Source organism: Grus americana, chromosome 14, assembly GCF_028858705.1.
Source record: "Grus americana isolate bGruAme1 chromosome 14, bGruAme1.mat, whole genome shotgun sequence".
NCBI classification, from domain to species: Eukaryota; Metazoa; Chordata; class Aves; order Gruiformes; family Gruidae; genus Grus; species Grus americana.
The window spans coordinates 911,535-928,868 of NC_072865.1; the positions used below are offsets into that span (position 1 = coordinate 911,535).

Consider the following 17,334-nt stretch of genomic DNA (forward strand, 5'->3'; position numbering starts at 1 on the left):
TAATGCCCTATTGAAAGCTAAGATGGGAGGGTATGATAGACAAGCTGGAAACCACTCTGTTTCCAAGCAATGGAGATATTCTTAGGCTCACTTGTATTGCCAATTAAAGAAAGTAAAATAAAAGAGCTGTCCTTTGGACTAGCAATCAGCCAGCACAGTTCTGGTAAAAATAATTCAAAGCAGCTTGCAGCAGAGGATGAGGCTCAGCACGCAGCTAGAAGGAGCCGGGAGCTCGTGGTTTCCCCTCCCGAGCACGGGTGAGATGCTGCAGCCCGGCATTGAGGCTCCCTCCGTGCGCAGCAGCTCTCGTGGGGCTCAGGGGGACGTGGCCCCCGCTCTGCTCCCCGCCGCCTTCAGCGGGGCACAACCTCAAAAAGGAGACAGAGCAAAGGAATTGAGTTTGTGTTGGTCTGTTGAATACACGTTTCCCTTGTCTGTGACCGACCTGGGGGCACGCACCCCGCAGCATGGCCTCAGCCTCCGTCCTGGCTCCATCAGCTTTTCTCCATCCTGGCTCCATCAGCTTTTCTCCCCTGTTTTCCCAGCGTCAGAGGACACGCTGTGTCACTCTAATGCAAACGGCAGACACCGACGGAATATGTGGCTTTATTTTTCAACTTCTGCTGTGTGCCTGCAGTGTTTCTCCGGGGTTTTGGAAGAAGATACTGCTTTGGTTTTATTCTGTGAAGCTTTAGAGCAATTCAGCAGTATAGTTCAGTACCTACACTGCAGCTTCTGGTGTCTGAACCCCTCCAAATATGATTAATGAGAAATCTTAATGATGAGCTGTACCGGTGTGCTTGTTTTTTAAACTTTACTGAAAAAGGATATAAACAATTCCGTAACCAGCAAAATGAAATAATGGCCCTTTGCAGCTGTATCTTACTGTACAAGGTGTGCAGGGATTTCTTTCCCGCTGAGGTCCACTCCATTTATTGTGGACACTTGCTAAGTTAGACTTTCCCAAATCTTAGTGTCCCGGTGAGAGAGGGACCTACAGCCAAGAAGCAAACCTTGTGGGCTCACTTATGGATGCTGGAAGAGAATTTGTTGTGCTGATTTTGCCTTTGTGGTTTTTCCTTTCAGATGACCAACAATGATGGAAATAATAAATAATTAATATATCATGAAATACTGGCTTGCTAACGATTTGGCTTTTGCAATCTACAATGTACAGATGATTAAAGTGCTAATAATAGCTCATGAAGTTTGAGATTTACTTGAGTTACACCTCTTTCTTTTTGATCACACAAGCAATTGCACATGGACAATTTAGCCAACGGAGATTTATTGTCTAACGAGGACACAGCCTCCCCCGAGGGCCGTGTGTAACTCCTGCGATGGATTAAATACTCCAGCTGCTTTACTACACGGCTTGATCAGCGGGTGGCACCTTCCTCGGCTCCTCACAATGAAAGAAAGCAGAATCAGCCGAGCATTGCAAAAAAAGCCCAGAGAAGTACTTTGCATCCCAACTGGTCGCCAGTGCAGTCATGTTTGTGTCCTTGGCTAGTTGTGTTTGCAAACATTTCCCAGGGCTTTTTTTTTTTTTTTTTAAGCTGTTTTTCACACGAGTGTTTTGGGAGTAGTTTTCTTTGTACCAGGAGCTGTATTTGTATACGAATGCTGGGATTTGTACACAAATAAGGCTGTCTCTAATCCATCTGCTATGAACCATGCCATAAACCCAGCAAACGGTGGCACTGCGGGACGGGCACTGCGGGACGGGCACTGCGGGACGGGCACTGCGGGACGGGCACTGCGGACACATTTACCCCCCCCAGCCGCACCGGGGGCAGCTCGCTGCCCCTTCCCAGCTGCCGATCATCGTCTCAACCCGCCGCCTGCCATCACTCCCTAATCGCTCCCATCCGGAACCAGCCTATTAAGCAAAGAGCTACCCTTTAAACGGCTTGAAGCACCCGACGCCTTCCGTTTGCTCCCCAGCCTGTGCCCGGTGCCTGAGCAGCTCTGCGCGGAGATCTGGGCCGGGAACTGCAAAGCAGCTGAGCAGGTAGGGTTGCACCGAGGGGGTTCTCTCCTCAGCTGCTGTGACTGCAGCTGTGAAAGTTTGCCTATATGCTGGGTGATACTTACACATCCAAAACAGTCAAAGAGAAAGACCAGAGATTTGACGGCAAACTCTTCAGCAGCCTATAATGAAAGCACATGCAGGCAGCCAAGGTGAATCTGTAAGAAAAATTACTTATGAAAAGCGAGAAGTGAATACAATGTTTGATGTTGGGAGGTAGAACTGGTCCAGTTCAATAATCCAGAAATCTTGCTTTGGAGGATGTTTGTGTGTTGCTTTGGAGGATGTTTGTGTGTTGTAGGAGATAACTGAGCGAGGCCTGAACAGGAGCTGTAGTTAATTAGCCAAGATAAAGTCAGCCACTGCAGTGTTTCTGTGCTGCTTCCAGGGTGGAGTGACCCCGCTTGTACAGCTAAGGCAGGTGGATTAAGCCCTCTGCGTGCGTGGGTGTGCAGCGTGGGTGCACCAGGGCCTGGTGGTGATGCTGACGGTGATGTCCGTCAGCGGGTGATGGCACGGCTGGCTACAAACTGCCCAGCAGATCCACCAGTGCTCCTCTGCTTTCTCCTTGCTCGGCTCAGGCTCTTTACAGCACGTTACCAGCGCCGTGCCTCTGGTGGTGTTCAGGAGAGTTTCTGTCATCCCGGGGAGAGGTACTGCTGCAGATGTTCTCATTTTCTTTCATACCCACAGGCTTTATTAATATTTGAATTGTTACCGTGGGTTAGGAAAGCATGCTCTGCTGATGGCACGTGTGTGCAAGGCTTTGGTTAAGTTAGTCCTATCAAGCTGTGACCAAGGCTGCATGTTAACGTACACAGAGTTTAATAGCTGCCGGTGGCATCCGTGCTGCTGTCTGCACCAATTTGTGGAGAAAGGATCGCCAGAAGGCAGCGTGGCCAGGGGGTCGGAATCCTGGTGTTTCTTGTGTGTAGTTGCAGGCGTCTCTGTGTTAAAATGCCTCCTGTAGAGCTGCTTGACAGCGCTTAGACACTGCAGCATATCCCTTGCGTTAGGCTCTTGAGCGAGCTGAGCGGAGCAGCAGCTGGGTGGTGTCTTCCCTGCACCGATACAGGGGTGGGGGGATCCCCAACAGGGTGGCCAGCTCACACACTGCCCCACTGGTTAGAGAGTAAACCATCCTCCTTGTCACACTGTCGGTTATCCTGACATTCAGATATTTTGGGTTTTCTTAAGCTATTTGTAATCGATGGCTATGCGAACATCGTGGCCTAGTCAGCAGCCTGCTGCTGCCCCGCTCTCCAGCACAACCCAAGCGCTGGAACTGGGTTTCTGGCTTTCTTCAGAGCGTGTGTTTTAGAAGCTGTTTCTCTTCTCTTTCCTTCACCTCGGTGCTCAGCCGAGCATCGTTTTAGGGAACATCAGGTTGTATTTGGGGTATTCAGTTTTCAGTAGTTTCCTTCTTGACCTTGTCTCAACCCTTTTCTGTTGCATAAATGTTACAAAGAGAGAAATTGCCCATTCCTCTTCTCCCAATTCCTCAATCTATAAACACAGTAAATGGCAGCAAGCTCTCAGTTATTCTCTTTATAAGCCCTTGAGTACTAACGTGAGCCCAGGGATAACAGATGAAAAGGCAACAATTAGGAGAGCTGAGGAAAGGGAAACAAAGGGAACGTAAACAAGCCACTGCTGTGGCAGGGACAGCACAAGCCCGTGCAGCAGGCAGGCAGCAGGCAGGCAGCGCAGTGAGCACTGATGCAATAGAGGCTGGAGGTTTTCGAATGTTTTTGGAATAGAAGCTTGATAAACATCAGAAATCATCTGTAGCTACAAAGCCATTAGCAGGTTTCTCCACTCAATGTTAGTTTTTTGGCATTGGAGCTCGATGCAGATCCTTCCTTCGAGGCAAGGCAAACTCTCCTAATCCTTGTTTATAGCTGGGCCAAGAGAGTACTGTGTAGTATCTACATTTGGGAGGGGTTACTTTCAAATACTGCCCTTCGCCCATTATAGGTGGCCAGAGACGATTACAGCACCGAGAACGTTCCGGGCAGGTAACCGGTGTGCTCCTGTGCTCCCATCGGGGTGCTCACCCCACGGAGCCCGCACACCCCGGGGCTCACACGGGAAGGATTTACAGGGTGCAGGCAACCCTCATCGGCACCTTGGCACCTACTTTTACAATGAGGCTTGGTGCCCCGTGGCTTTCTTGGCCTTGCTCTGTCCCGTCCCTGCGCAGAGCTGGAGCATCCCATCCTTTGCTGAGCGTGCTCGGCGGGGGGGTGAGGTGAGCGGGGGCTGTTTCTCCTCGAGAGCTGATTAGGGTGGTTCGCTCACAGTTCCAATAGCTCCTTATCAGTAGTGGAATTCCTCTTGTGCTTATCTTGGGGTTTCTTTTGTTTGGCTGATGGCGGCATCTTGTCTCCTCTCTCAGGGATGCGCCTCGTTAACGGCGTCACAGAGGCCGGGCGGCATCCTTTGCTTTAGTCCTCGCCTGTCTCCAACACTTCCAGTTATCACTGGTTAACTTTCATATGGCCAAGTAAAAATCTTCGAAGTAGAACAGAGTAGTGTTTTGCAGCTCCCCGCAGTGGAAAAAGCCCTGGGTCGCTGAAGCTACAGAGGAAGTTTAAAGAGAAATGTAAGTTTTCTTGGGGCAGTGCCCCTAACAGCATCTGCTGCAAGCGCTCCGTGGGGCTGCGGGCTGGAGCGTCAGGTCTCCGTGGGCAGCAGCTCCTTCCAGCAGCCCTGCGCGTCCTGCCCACCCTGTTCCCACGCAGCGGCACGTGCTTCAGCTTGCTCACCTACGTAACATCCACGTACCATCACCAAACTTGGGAAAAACATGGCCCTTGTGAACAAGGGATAGGTGTGGGGACCCAGGACCACGTGGCTGATCTGCTCTTCCCCTCGGTGTTTGTAGAGCTGTGCTTGTGTTACTGAGGCTCAACGTGCAGATATTGCAAAATAATCATGTGGGTTTGGAAGCAAAGGGAAACAATTTTTGTTTTTAGAACCCCCTTTGCACTGGCAAAGTGTTAGAGTTCATGAACATAGTCCGTGAGACCAGAACAGATGGAGAAGGGAAGAACAGTCTGGTTTATGGCAAAAATACGCTATTTTTCAGAGGTAAAATACTGCACTACTGAAGTTCTTGGAGGTCTGTTTTTACCACTTGTATTGGAAGAGGCTTTGGGCATTTGAAAGGCTTAATGGGCAACTTTCCAGAGAGTGGAAAAACAGCAGTACTGCAAAATGTCACATACAGTTCTGGATACGGCTTTGTAAACCCAGCGTTTTGTTCAGAAGGCTTTGAGATGCTAATTGCAAACACTGCCCTAAGCAGGAAAGCAAAGAATTAGCTGCTCAAGAGAGTTTCCTTCATTAATTTTGCAGAAGCACTAACGTTCAGGGTTCAGCCTCTTGAAGATTGTGCGTGGAGTCCCAAACCTGCACTGTGAGCATAACACACTGTACGTGTAGGAACGAACAGTGAGCATCGCACAGCCAGAGCTGGTGGCATGAAATTATACGTGAACAGGGTGCAGAGGACGTGTGGTGAGGTGCGAGCTGCTGATGCCTTGGAGACTGCGAACTTCTTAGCCAAGCTAAAGTAAAATTTCTCTTGAGTGAAACTCAGGCAGCATATGTGAATCTTGCACTGTGTAAGAGCTACTGTTTGTCTTGACCATTTATGTTAAACACTAAAAATTCATTAAATTTTCATCTGTTCTGTGTGTTGTTCCCCCCACTGCCCCAACTTGCTCACTTTGCTTTGTGCTTTCTGTTCTGCCATCAACAGAGATTGTAAGATATGCTTGGAGCCACTACTGATTAACATCTTGATTATTGACCTGGATGATGGGACAGTGTACCCTCAGCCAGCTTGCAGATAACACACTGTGGGGAGTAGCTGATAGACGAGATGGCTGTGCTGCTGTTTGAGGGGGACATGGACAGGCTGGAGAAATGGGAAAACAGGGACTTTGTGAAGCTCAGTGAAGTGGAATGCTGGGCTCTGCACCTCGGAAAGAATAACCCTGTGCACCAGCACGTGCTTGGGCTGACCAGCTGGGAAGCAGCTTTGCAGAAAGACCTGGGCATCCTGGTCGACACCAAGTTGAACATGAACCAGCCATGTGCTCTTGCTGTGAAAAGGTCACCAGCATCCTGGGCTGCATCAGGAATAGTGCTGCCAGCTGGGCGAGGGTGCCTAACATAGGAAATACCTATTTTTACTCTGAGAGTGGTCAAACACTTAAACTAGTTGCCCGGAGAGGGGTTGGACTAGGTGATCTCCAGAGCTCCTTGCCAACCTTGGCCATTCTCTGGCTCCTGTGAGCTGCTAATGATGTTGATGAGCAGCAAAGCAGAGGAGCATATGGCTTGCGTTCCTCCACGTGGAGCTCAGTGATTCAGGGTGCCTTTAGCTCGTGGGCAGTGGCGGTCCCTGTGCTGTGACTCCGTACGTGGAGAGAACTGAATGCAAACCAGCCTGACTGAGAATGGGTATGGGAAAAGTGAAAGGAAGTACTACTGTCTTATCCCTGGTTAATCAGTTTGTTGTGTCATCCAGCTGAAAGTGAAGACAGAGCCAAGAGTCCGGTGGAAATCCTTTTATGCAAGGACTGTGCTTTTGTATTTATTTTGTAAAGCACCAGTTAATATATGAATAATGAGCATGTGACTATTCTCAAAAGAGCCAGACAGTTCTGCCAGGAAGACTAGCATTCGTAACAGCCTTGAGATATTTTTCTCATTTTGTTCACAGTATAAATGATACTTGAATTAATATTCATGTAGAAATAAAATCTGAGGGGGCCTTGGTAGTAAACCAGTAAACAATACAAGGAAAAATGGCTTTTTATGATAGCATAAAGATGCAAAATGAAGAGGAGTTTGGGAGCTTGTTTTCTTCTGTCACTTCTCCCAAAAAACCGGAACTAGTAATAAGTATTTGTGGTTTATATTGCCTTTGTCCAGGGACATTAATTATCCTCAAACAGCACAACTGGGTGGCAGAGCAGTGAGTTACCATGTGGAACGCAGGACAGTTAAGGCGTAATGAAACCTATTAAAGTGAAAGCCGTTTATAAAGTGATCAGAAGCGCTACTTAGGCTGTGTAAATGCCTTACCAGGTACCAGAGCGTAGTTAGCCATTTACCATATGGGACTAATGGAGCACGGGCTGGGTAATGTTGGAATGTGTTCAGATAATCCATTTCCGAAATAGGGATTATACACTGTGCTGTCTGGGGATGTTTTATGCTGCACAATAATGACATGGCCTTTGGTTTCATATGTTTGATGTCTTCCTCTCTCTGTTTTCCTCCTGAAGTAGCAACATCACACCAGGAAGCAAAGCTTTCTTGCGCAGTAAGCATTGCTGTTTTATTTGAGCAACCTTGCGAATTGCTGGGAAGGTACACCAAGTGGCAAACACTCTACTTATGAACTATGTTGAAGAGCACTAGCCCTCCCATTCCTTTGTCTGCGTGAAAATAAGGAATGCACGCAGAGTAATTATGATTGAACTCTGTTCAGAGCAAACACAGCTCTGAGTAGCTTTGCATGTGTTGTTGAAGCAAAAATGGTTAACGAGGAATGCCTTTTACAGCAATTAATACAAACCGAACAAGGATTATTCTTCCAGCTGCTCAGTAACTATCACAAAATACTGCATGAAAGGTCATTATCATTATTAGAAACCTGGATTTTGCAGATAAGCATTCGTATCACCTTTACTTAGACTTTAGTGGCCAGTGCACCAGCTAATTGTTGTTGCAGCAGAGATGCTTGTTTATCCTATTTTCTTTAGGTAGTTATGATGCAATCATCCTGTGATATCTGACCACCTTCAGGATATGCAATAAGTGAGCAAGTGGCCCATGGCCATCCTTTCCTTCAGCTGCCCAGACAAGAAAGTAACTCATGAATTTAAGTATTACTGCATGTGTTCTGAGATTATACTAATGAAAGCAAGGACAGGAGAGAAATTGTGATGGAGAAGGCTTGAATAGGAGATGATCCTATTCATCCTATACGCTTACTGGTTTAGTGAAGATGACCTATGCGTTTTTAGATTGGGAAAGATGACCTGGAGGGCTGGGAGGAATAGGTGATTCCCTGTTTTACCATCCCTACTTTCCTTACCCTTAAGGACCCCTTTATGATGGGGGCCAGGACTAGGAACAAGTGTCCTGGGTTATGAAGTCTGTGCACAGCTCTCACGGGGATTCCGGTTACTTTGCCCATTCATAAAGTTAAAAGCCACCCTAAACCTGACTTTTCTTGCTTCTGCATTGAGATGTCGCCCCAGTGCCTTATTCTTTCTTTCCTCCATTTGGGAGCCAATTAACACACCCCCAGGGGAAAAAAAAATGAAAGTAGAAATTGCAGTCTAGATGAATCCAGCCATACAGCTAATAAGAGGTCTGGTTGCTGCTTTTTAACTTGATTTTAAAAAAGGAAGAAAAAAAAATGGATAGACACTAAGAATTTCAGCCATGTGGCCGCATAAGAAATCTACTGAGCCCTTATGTAGGGGAAGCAGGAGCAAAGCAAGCGAAGGTGCTAGTGCTTACGCTATGCACTAACAGATACTTGACTGGGGACAAGGCTTGGGACAGTACGATTCCTGCTCTACAGAAAAAATGACTGTAGGTTTCATGGGTACACTAAGCAGGCTTAGCCAAAAGCCACACTTGCCATTAATTCCAGCTCATAAACTCCGGCATTGCAGGAGACTGTGCTAGAGACAAATAGCAATGGAAGAAAATGACTGTCAGAGTTTGCAAGAAAAGTAGCAATGGCAAGAAAAGCAGCAAACGGTTGCCATTGCCAGGAAATGACAAAGCATCAGCATCAAGATGCATCACAGCACAAAGTCAGTTACTCAATAACTTCTTTGGCACATGCAGCAAGTGGCTAAATAGCTGAAGGAGTGCCACTCAAACACCATTCGTATGAATAACTGTTAGCAGCTCAGTGAACATTGATTTGTTCATTTATTTAAATTTCACGTGCTTAGCACACGTCTGGGTACTACTGGAACGGCAGTCGTTCGATGCTGTGCTTTTGGGCTGAGGCGGGGGTGGCTGCGCTGGCGCCGTCACGGCAGCGGGATGGGGGGCTGCCCTGCGGGGGGGGCTGCAGGCTGCTCCGAAGGGCCACGGGGTGCCGAGCTCTGGAGGGGGCCAGGGCACACCGGGGCTGGAGGTGCCGTAGGTGGGTCGGGCTCGTCGGCTGCTGTGCTGCCCACACCTCTGTCGCTGAAGCGCTCGCTGCCTGAGCCCCTTTGGGCCCTGCGCCGTCAGTTTGGTCTTCAGCCGCGCCGGAGGCGAGTGGGGCTGCGGGTCAGTGTCCAGCCCCGGTCTTGCTGAAATCAGGACACCTCCCAGTAGCTTTTATGCAAATCACCTCTGGTTTAAAAGTTCCTGAGTTTTGCGGATGTTACTGATCATGCTCCACTGTAGTATTTGGGGAGTGACCACAACTGGGATTAACTCGTGTGCTCGACCCACCGTGGCGTGTTGGGGTGGCTCTCATGTGTGCTCCTTCAGCGCTGCAGACTCCGGAGTGGGTCTCGTGCTCTCCCGTGTAGGCACAACCCATGTCTTGGTTCCCACGTCTTGGCTTCCAGAGCGGGGGGCAGAAGCCCTGCACCTCAGAAGCGATGCCGACGGATTTTGCAGTACAGCAGGTCAAGCTGCCGAACAAAACCGATGTAATGGACAGCACGCGCTCGTCCAAGGTACGAGCACCTAGTCAGTACGACTGACGACCAATCCTGCCAGTGGTGACCAGTTTGCTCACAGTTAGTATGTTGTCACCTTATTTCCTTAGAAATGACTGTTATCCCCCCCGCCCCCGGTTTCAGGAAACCAGTTTGCATCTGAGATGCGTTTTCTGGGATCTCGGCAGTGATGAGACCGCATTGCTTCTCCAAACAGAGTGCCGCATGCTTCCTCTTGTGTTTGCTGCCTCCAGAATACTCCCAGATAACCTCACTGGCTGAGTACCTGACAAAGTACCAGAAAGGTGTTAGTACACGAGTGCTGACACTCTTGTGAAAGAGGAAAAAGTGATAAATGCATTACTGTGTAAAGGAAAAGATAAGGATAAATTTTGGGAAACAAACTGACAGTCGCAATACCTGTTAGCATTTTAATCTTAAGATCAAGAATGTAAGGAAAGATAGGCTCTATCACTAAATCTGCATTGGCTTTGTTTAAAAAACAAACATTGTATCTGACTTTCAAAGCGTCTTTTATCAGAGATAAAAAGGAATTGTGGTGAGGTTTTCAAAAGCATCTGAAAATTAGGTACCGTATTTCCTTTCACATAGTCAGCAAGAGCTAGTCCCAGATCATGTATGCAAAACCTGGCGCTTTTCAATTTAAAGTGGATATTTTTGTTTTTCAGTCAAGCAAATAATACAAATTTCAGAGAACAGACATTATTCTGCCATGCTGGGAAAAAACAAAACACATCTGAGAGTTTAGTAAGAAAAAATGTTGCTGTTCAGAAAATCCACCTGGTGCCGTGCTGTTCCTAGTTCTCCTGTGGGTTTTAGGACTACCTGTCGTGTTTGGGGGTGCTGTGTGAATTTGGTGATGTTTGCCTGGATTTCCTGCCTGCCAACACCGGTTGGAAACATGATGTAAATAAACGTTTTGATCGGCTTTGGTTTAAATTGAACAGATGCTGCAGCAACGCGTTTCCCCGCAGTACCTGACCGCTCTGCACTCAGGCCAGGACAACTTCTCCATCGGACACCAAGGACCCTGGTGTTGGTTCACTGACTCGAGCATGTTTTTCCCAGGCTCCTTGGGTGAGAATATGGTAGGTACACACATAAGTGTGCAAAAGGTGTGCTTGAAGAGTGACCTTGCGGTTGCCTAGCCCGTCTCCTGCATCTCACAGCTTCATCCACCTCCACGCTGCCCAGGAAGGTTTGAGGGACCACTGAACAATAAGAATATTGCTCAATACATCAACATTACAGAAGCAAATGATGATAAATTACCTTTTGTGCACCCTCTGGGAAGGTTTCGCAATGATCATTAGCCCTCAGAAAGTCTTCTGCTTCCTGTGGTGGTCTAATGATCGCCCTCCGAGCTCCCGATAAATCACAGGTTGAACAACGGGAGCGCCCTGTCACAGGCAGCGTGTAGAAAGATTCCTCACAGGTATTGTTAGTTTGTTAAACCCCGCAAAAGGAATGGATTCCGTTCGAATCCTGAAGAAGCACCACAAAGTGCTCTTTGGTGTTAATTGCCACTGACAGCAGGTAGGACTTCTTAGTGCCTTGCTGCTTCTCTTCTAGGTGGTCAGTCCTTTGGTAATTATCAAAGCTCAGAGATTTACCTCCTTCGTTTCGTTCTCTTCAGCTTCCCCACATCGGATCATTTATCTCTTACAGGGTTACTCTCTGCGCCTGCTAAGAGCAAGCGCCGTATTTTTACATTTGTGGTCTGTGGGCGCTTTCTTCCAATTTGCCTCCTGCTGCAATTCATTACTGCGGGTGGTGTGTCTGTACGGGTAACACGAGGTAAGAGCTGCCCGGCAGCCTCCTGGCCCGCACAACCTGTTTCGGCAGTGCCCGTCGTCATCCCTCTTCCGAGCCGCCCTTGTTTCTGCTTCTGACTTGCAGTGGATTACCTGAGGACACGGGTGTCTGACGGATGTTGTCCGTCTCTCGGTGCCCGCGGTCCCTGATGTGCCAGCCCCGGTAACTCGGCGCCTGGCTGGCGGGCAAGGACAGCTTTACCCTCGGCACAAAGCTGCCGCCGGCCCAGGCGTTACAATCGCCGGAGAGGCAAACTCGTGTTCTGTGAGCACAGGAAAAAGCTGTCCGTGGAAAACCCAAACGCTGTGTTACATATGGAAAAGTACTCGCACGACTCCTCTGTCTTGACAACAGCACGTTTCATCTCCTTGACTCTTGCAGTGCGGGCAGCGCTTCCCAGGCAGCTGTTATCCCTGCTTCTTTGCAAATCTGCTCGTAGCAACGATGACATTAATGGTTTTCTGTATTTCTGTAACGGGAAAATCATAGCGGTGTGTAGAGAAACAGTGATGTGTGAATAGTCACATTCTTAGAAGTAGACAATTATTTTTGAGGCTCCCGTTTTCCATAAAAGCCTCAATTTAGCTGGGAGCTTTAAAGCTTCTCGTGTTTAGAAGTTTGCTTCATTAAAGACAATTCCTGAAAACCTCGCTGAAAAAAAAATAGTAATTTTGACTTCATCTGAAGTAGTCAAGTAATGTGAAATTGTTTCATTTTGAAATCAATTTTATTGTAATTTTGTAAAGGGTCAAGGTTCACAGAACTATCCAAGTACAATTAATTTTCTGAAGACCAACCATTTCGGTATTCTGGAAAGCCTAAACAGGGTTTTTGCATACCTTCAAAGCAATCCCTTTGCGTGTAAGCACCAAGAATGCTAATGAGTTGAAAATTCCCTGAAACAATAGCTCAGTCTAACTACTAACTTCCACAGTCTGAGGACGTGGAGCATATTCTGCTCTGGGTGCAGACGGTGCAGGCCCTGGGCTCACCCCCGGTGGGTCTTGAGCCGGTGCTTTTCCTGTGCAGTTTTCCACTCCAATTAACCGTCTGTTTTCCTTTTACGCAGCTGGTTACCATTGAATAAAACCATAGTTCTCCTTGCAACTCTGTTGTGTCATTTCCCTTTCTGAGTTGTTAAACAACTCCGCTGGCTCAGATCTCTTTTTGGTTGACTTTCACCTCTGTATTTTTCAAACCTTTTTTTCTTGAGCAATGACATGATTATTTTGCTATCTGAATATAATGATGTGACGAGGGAAATGATCCCGGTGATACCAGCCCACTCTAAGGCAAATGAATTTTCTTCTCTCTAGTTCTGTTTCCTCGTCTTTCCAGGGTCTCCAGCTACAAGCTGTGTGCTCGTTACCTCCGGTTCCCTTTATGAATCATGGCAAACGCTCTCCTTGCATAAGTGCCTGTTTTTATATAAATATATATCCACATATCTACAGATATATAAATATATATATATCTTTATATATATGCCTGTGCCCTGTGGAAGGAAGCTGCTTGCTCTGATCCACCTGCTGCTTAATCCGCGGCCAGCTGAGGGGTCACTGCTCCCTGTTTGACCAGAGCACGCTGCCGTGCTTGGGCTCGACCACGCGCTCGTCTTTGCCTCCCGAGTTTTGCTTTGCAGCCCGGAACCAAAACACTCGTGGCAGAGGTAAGCTGCGGCTCAGCCGGGTGGGCTCTGACGGACCGTGCCGACACGGGGAGCAGTGAAGCTTCCGTGGCGTGGATGCCGGGTGCCGCCGGCCGGCCGGGTCCCGTCTCCCAGGACTCCTGCAGAGCTCCCCTCCCTGACGCTGGCCGCAGAAGTAAAACTGGCTGCAAAAATCTCAGGGGCAGAGCTGGGCGCAGAGATTGTGGATGTGGGTTTCAGTATTTCTGCTACCTACAACTCATAAGCCTCCAGAAACTGCGAAGCTGGGGAGGGAACAGGGTTTGTTTGCCGGCCTTAAATCTTTGCAGGCTTTTTTCCCTTGTGCCACACAATGGTGCTGAGTAAACAGCCCTACAAAGCCGTAAGTGCTGCGTAACGCGGTGGCTGCCCAAATGGATCAGTGTTCCCCTCCAACAGGACCCCTTCCCCGCAGGGTACCACTGCGACCGAGTGCCCGGTGAAGGGATTGGGTACTCGTGCTGCAAGCTAAGGACTCTTGCTCTGCCCTCGCGAGGGCTGCGGTTCCCTGAGCACAGCCTGCTCATCAGTCCCGCCTTGCACAAACCCTCGTCAGTGCGAACAGACAGCCTGCTGCCTGCAGGCAAAGGATTTGTACCGGTGGGTTGTGGTAGGAAAATGTTCTGTGCGTCATTCTGCTATAAATGGGCAGCAGAATAAATCGTGATACGGGATCCCATGTTCTTGCCATCGCTTTCCATGCTGGTAAAAATCTGGTTTTGTCCTTTCTGCCTGCCCCGCTGACTCGGTCTGCACTGGGATGCAATTCTCCTCTTTCAAATCCTCAAGCTATGCCATGTTCATGTGACACAGATGTGCAAGTGAAGAATTGTAAAGTTCCTGTTTTCAGCTTATTCCCTGTAATGGCACTTGTGCAGCACTTCTGTCTTTGGGGGCTGGTGTAACCTTGTGGGACTTAACAAATCGTTGCATTGCAGTCGGAGGATCCAACGCTCGGCGAGTCCTCTCCGAAGGTCCGACAGGAACGAAAGTGGTGGCAGCGTGCCACTGAAGTCAGCGGATCTGGGTCGGAGTGACTGGGGAAAGGATACTGTTGGTGAGATGCTGGTGGTGCCATCTGCCCGTAGCTGCCTTGCAGAGCACGGTCGTGCTCGGTTTAGAGAAGTTTCTTATTGCAATGCATTTCCCGTCTCGGCTGAAGCTAAATGGAGCGGTCGCTGGGTATGACAAGTACAACGGTGACTCAGCCCTGGCCGTACCTCGTGTGTATCTGCCAGAAGGAGGTTTCAGCTTGTATTTGCTGGCTAGTCAAGGAGAAGTCATACATTATTGAGAGACCACCCAGAGTCTTTACAGAGGAAAGCAATTATTCCTTTCCTGCACCACATACAAATGTCCTCTTGAGCAGTACGCTAAGATGGGATAGCATTTGATAGCTCTTTCGGGCGGCTTTTTAAAGGGAGACAACCTGAAGGGACATGTACAATTTCAATACTTGTAATTCAAGTTTCTATAACTTTCAAATTCTAGTGTTTTATTTCTGAGGTCGGTGTTGTGGGGCAAGTGGTATTGTGTGCAGTTCAATGGCAACCTCCTTTCTCCTGCTGAATTACCAGGTGAGAGCGGGCAGGTTGCAGGTGGACTCCTGCCTGTTCCCAGCGCTGCTGGAGGCAGGGAGATTTCTTTTAGAAGACGTAATTAGGAATTAACAGAGTTCATTAAAAAAATACGGATGGAGAACTGTGGAAGGAAAATATGTTAAAGTGCAGAATGAGCTTTGTTTCTGCCATCGGCACAGCTCCAGCAGTTTATTTTATCTCTGCCTTCTGACGTGCTCGGTCTCATGCAATGTGTCCGGGGGAGGCAGAACTGCTTGAGAGAACCTGATCTCATGGGCTCCAAGAACTTTGCTTCCAGCAAGCTGTTTACTGGGGGTGGAACAAGAGTTTTGTTTCAGCCCTCAATAGATATGAGGATTTGTGAAATGTTTGCCAACAGAGAATGATATTTAGCTGGTACGGTATGTCGTAACTCGTTAGATTTTTCTGTAGCTGCGGCAATTTACCACGAGCCAAGGACCAGCCCCCATACGTTGGCAAACACTTCATATACTGCAGGTTGAAAAGTTGCTCTTCCCCTACCCTTACACGTGTTGTGGTGTTTTATTATTAATTTCTGTTTTCTCAGCACTTCTGTAAAATAAGGTGAAGGTGCTCTCTGCCCATCCCACTGAAGAAAGGTCTTGGTTCCGTCTGGCCACCTCCTCCCTGGCTCAGTGTTCTTCACCGTTTTGGATAACAACCCCACCACTCGTGGTCTCAGCAATCTTCTCAGGACTGTCACCCTCATGCTAAGGTCAACACTCTAGGACATTGCAGTATTAAACCACTTAGGTTTTTGCTTTCCCACACCCCTTTAAAAGATGGCAAAAACTGAGGCAAGAGAACTGCAGCCGTGAGATCTCAGATACAGAGGAGAGCCTGAGTGTTTCAGGATAGACCGTTAATTGTTAGCAGAAACACAGAGACGTTTTCAATCGGATCATAGTATTACTATATCCCATTAATTTCTCATTTGAGTCTTTCTTTTTTTTCTTTTTTCTCCCCCCCCCGCTGCACTGGTAGTAATACATGCAGTTCTCTTAGAAATCTATTTTAAAACATGTCACTTGGTTTGCGTTTCAGCAGCGTGCTGCCGTAGGAGTAACTGAAACGTCGATCGCAGGATACGGAGCAGGGTGAGGTACTTGGGGTGACCTGCCCGGCGGTGTCCCCTCAGCCTGGTCACCCGTGGCTTTGCCGGCGCTGATGCACCCTCTGCCAGCGGTTTGCTGCTGCAGCAGCTATCGAGTGAGCTGACTTTAATGGGATTTATTTGAATCATTATCCAGGGCATCATTTTCAGTCCCACTTAAAAAAATGTTTCTCCATCAGCCTGCTTTCTGGCCCAAATTAGATGTCCGCTATCTTCCTATGCGAAGGATGTATAGGTGTCAGTGAAAGGCCTTGCTTCAACTTGTGGACTTTAATCTGGTTGTCTGAAGTTTCTGGAAACCAACCCTTTTGCTCTGCCACATCTTCCCTGGGCAGGGCTGCAAAGGCTCTCTCCAGCTGAGATGTTTTTTTTCCACTCGAAGCTCATTTTCTTTTGCTTTTTCTTTTTCCATTTTTCACTCCCCCTACCTCTCTGCTATACATCAGTCTTACAAATCCCAGTTCCTTTGCACAGCTTGTCTTCCTGGTCAGGAAATACAGGTTGTGTTGCCGACTCCATCTTTAGTTTTGGACCACGTTTCAGCCCATATGCCTTTCTGTAGACCAGTAATTTTAGGTTGTTTTTTCTTAGTCTGATCAATACAGTCACTTTCCTAAAATGTTTGTTTCTTCATACATGAAGAACGAGGCTCTCTAATTAATGCCCAGCATGTTCACAAATAGCAATTATTTTCTACCCAGTTCATTTTGTTTCAAAATGCATGTTTATATCTTAGCATGTTTTAGATCTCCATACAGAAACTCAGAAGGTAACAGGACTAAGAGTAAACGATGGGTTTAAAAAAAAAAAAAAAAAAGCATAATTTTTCTCGAGTGGCGGTTTTAGCATCTGCTCTCTAATGCAGCAACAAATGCTGATGGCTGCTGGGTGCTTCTCCTCCATCCCAGGCAAGTGCCAGGTCGTCAGGATGCTGAGATGTCCTGCTAATTAAAACCCCTCCGGGGATGGAGGTGGATGGTAAGCAGTGAGATGGGGTATAATGAGGACCCCAATGATGGTGGTTTCATCCTGGCTTTCAGTTGCTTACCTCTGCTATGAGGCTGAACTCTTCCTTAAAATCTCACCTGTCTGCCCCAGACTCCTCCGCCCTTGTCCCCATGAGAAGTTTGTCCGAGCGAGCTGTTACTGACTAACGCCAGCAGGATAAAGAGAAAACTATTTCAAGCACTTCAATGTTTTGCCTGCTTGAAACTCTTGAAAATGCTGTTGAGTACATCCATTTTATTATGACGTTTACTTAAATCTAAGGGTTGGTTTTTTCCAGGGATATATTTTGCTCAGTGTCCTCAATTTTACTGATGAATGAAACGCTTCTGCTCGGTCATCGTGCTGCTTTCGGGATG

General features: G+C 47.8%; 1 long non-coding RNA gene across 1 annotated transcript in view; it reads left to right on the forward strand.

Moving 5' to 3' along the window:
• The first annotated feature begins 1,943 nt into the window (after window positions 1–1,943).
• LOC129213014 (uncharacterized) overlaps window positions 1,944–17,334 on the forward strand; it is a 70,774-nt gene continuing 55,383 nt past the window's right edge. The window contains exon 1 of the long non-coding RNA XR_008579335.1: window positions 1,944–2,014. This is a non-coding gene — a long non-coding RNA (uncharacterized LOC129213014). The remainder of the gene's footprint in view (window positions 2,015–17,334) is intronic.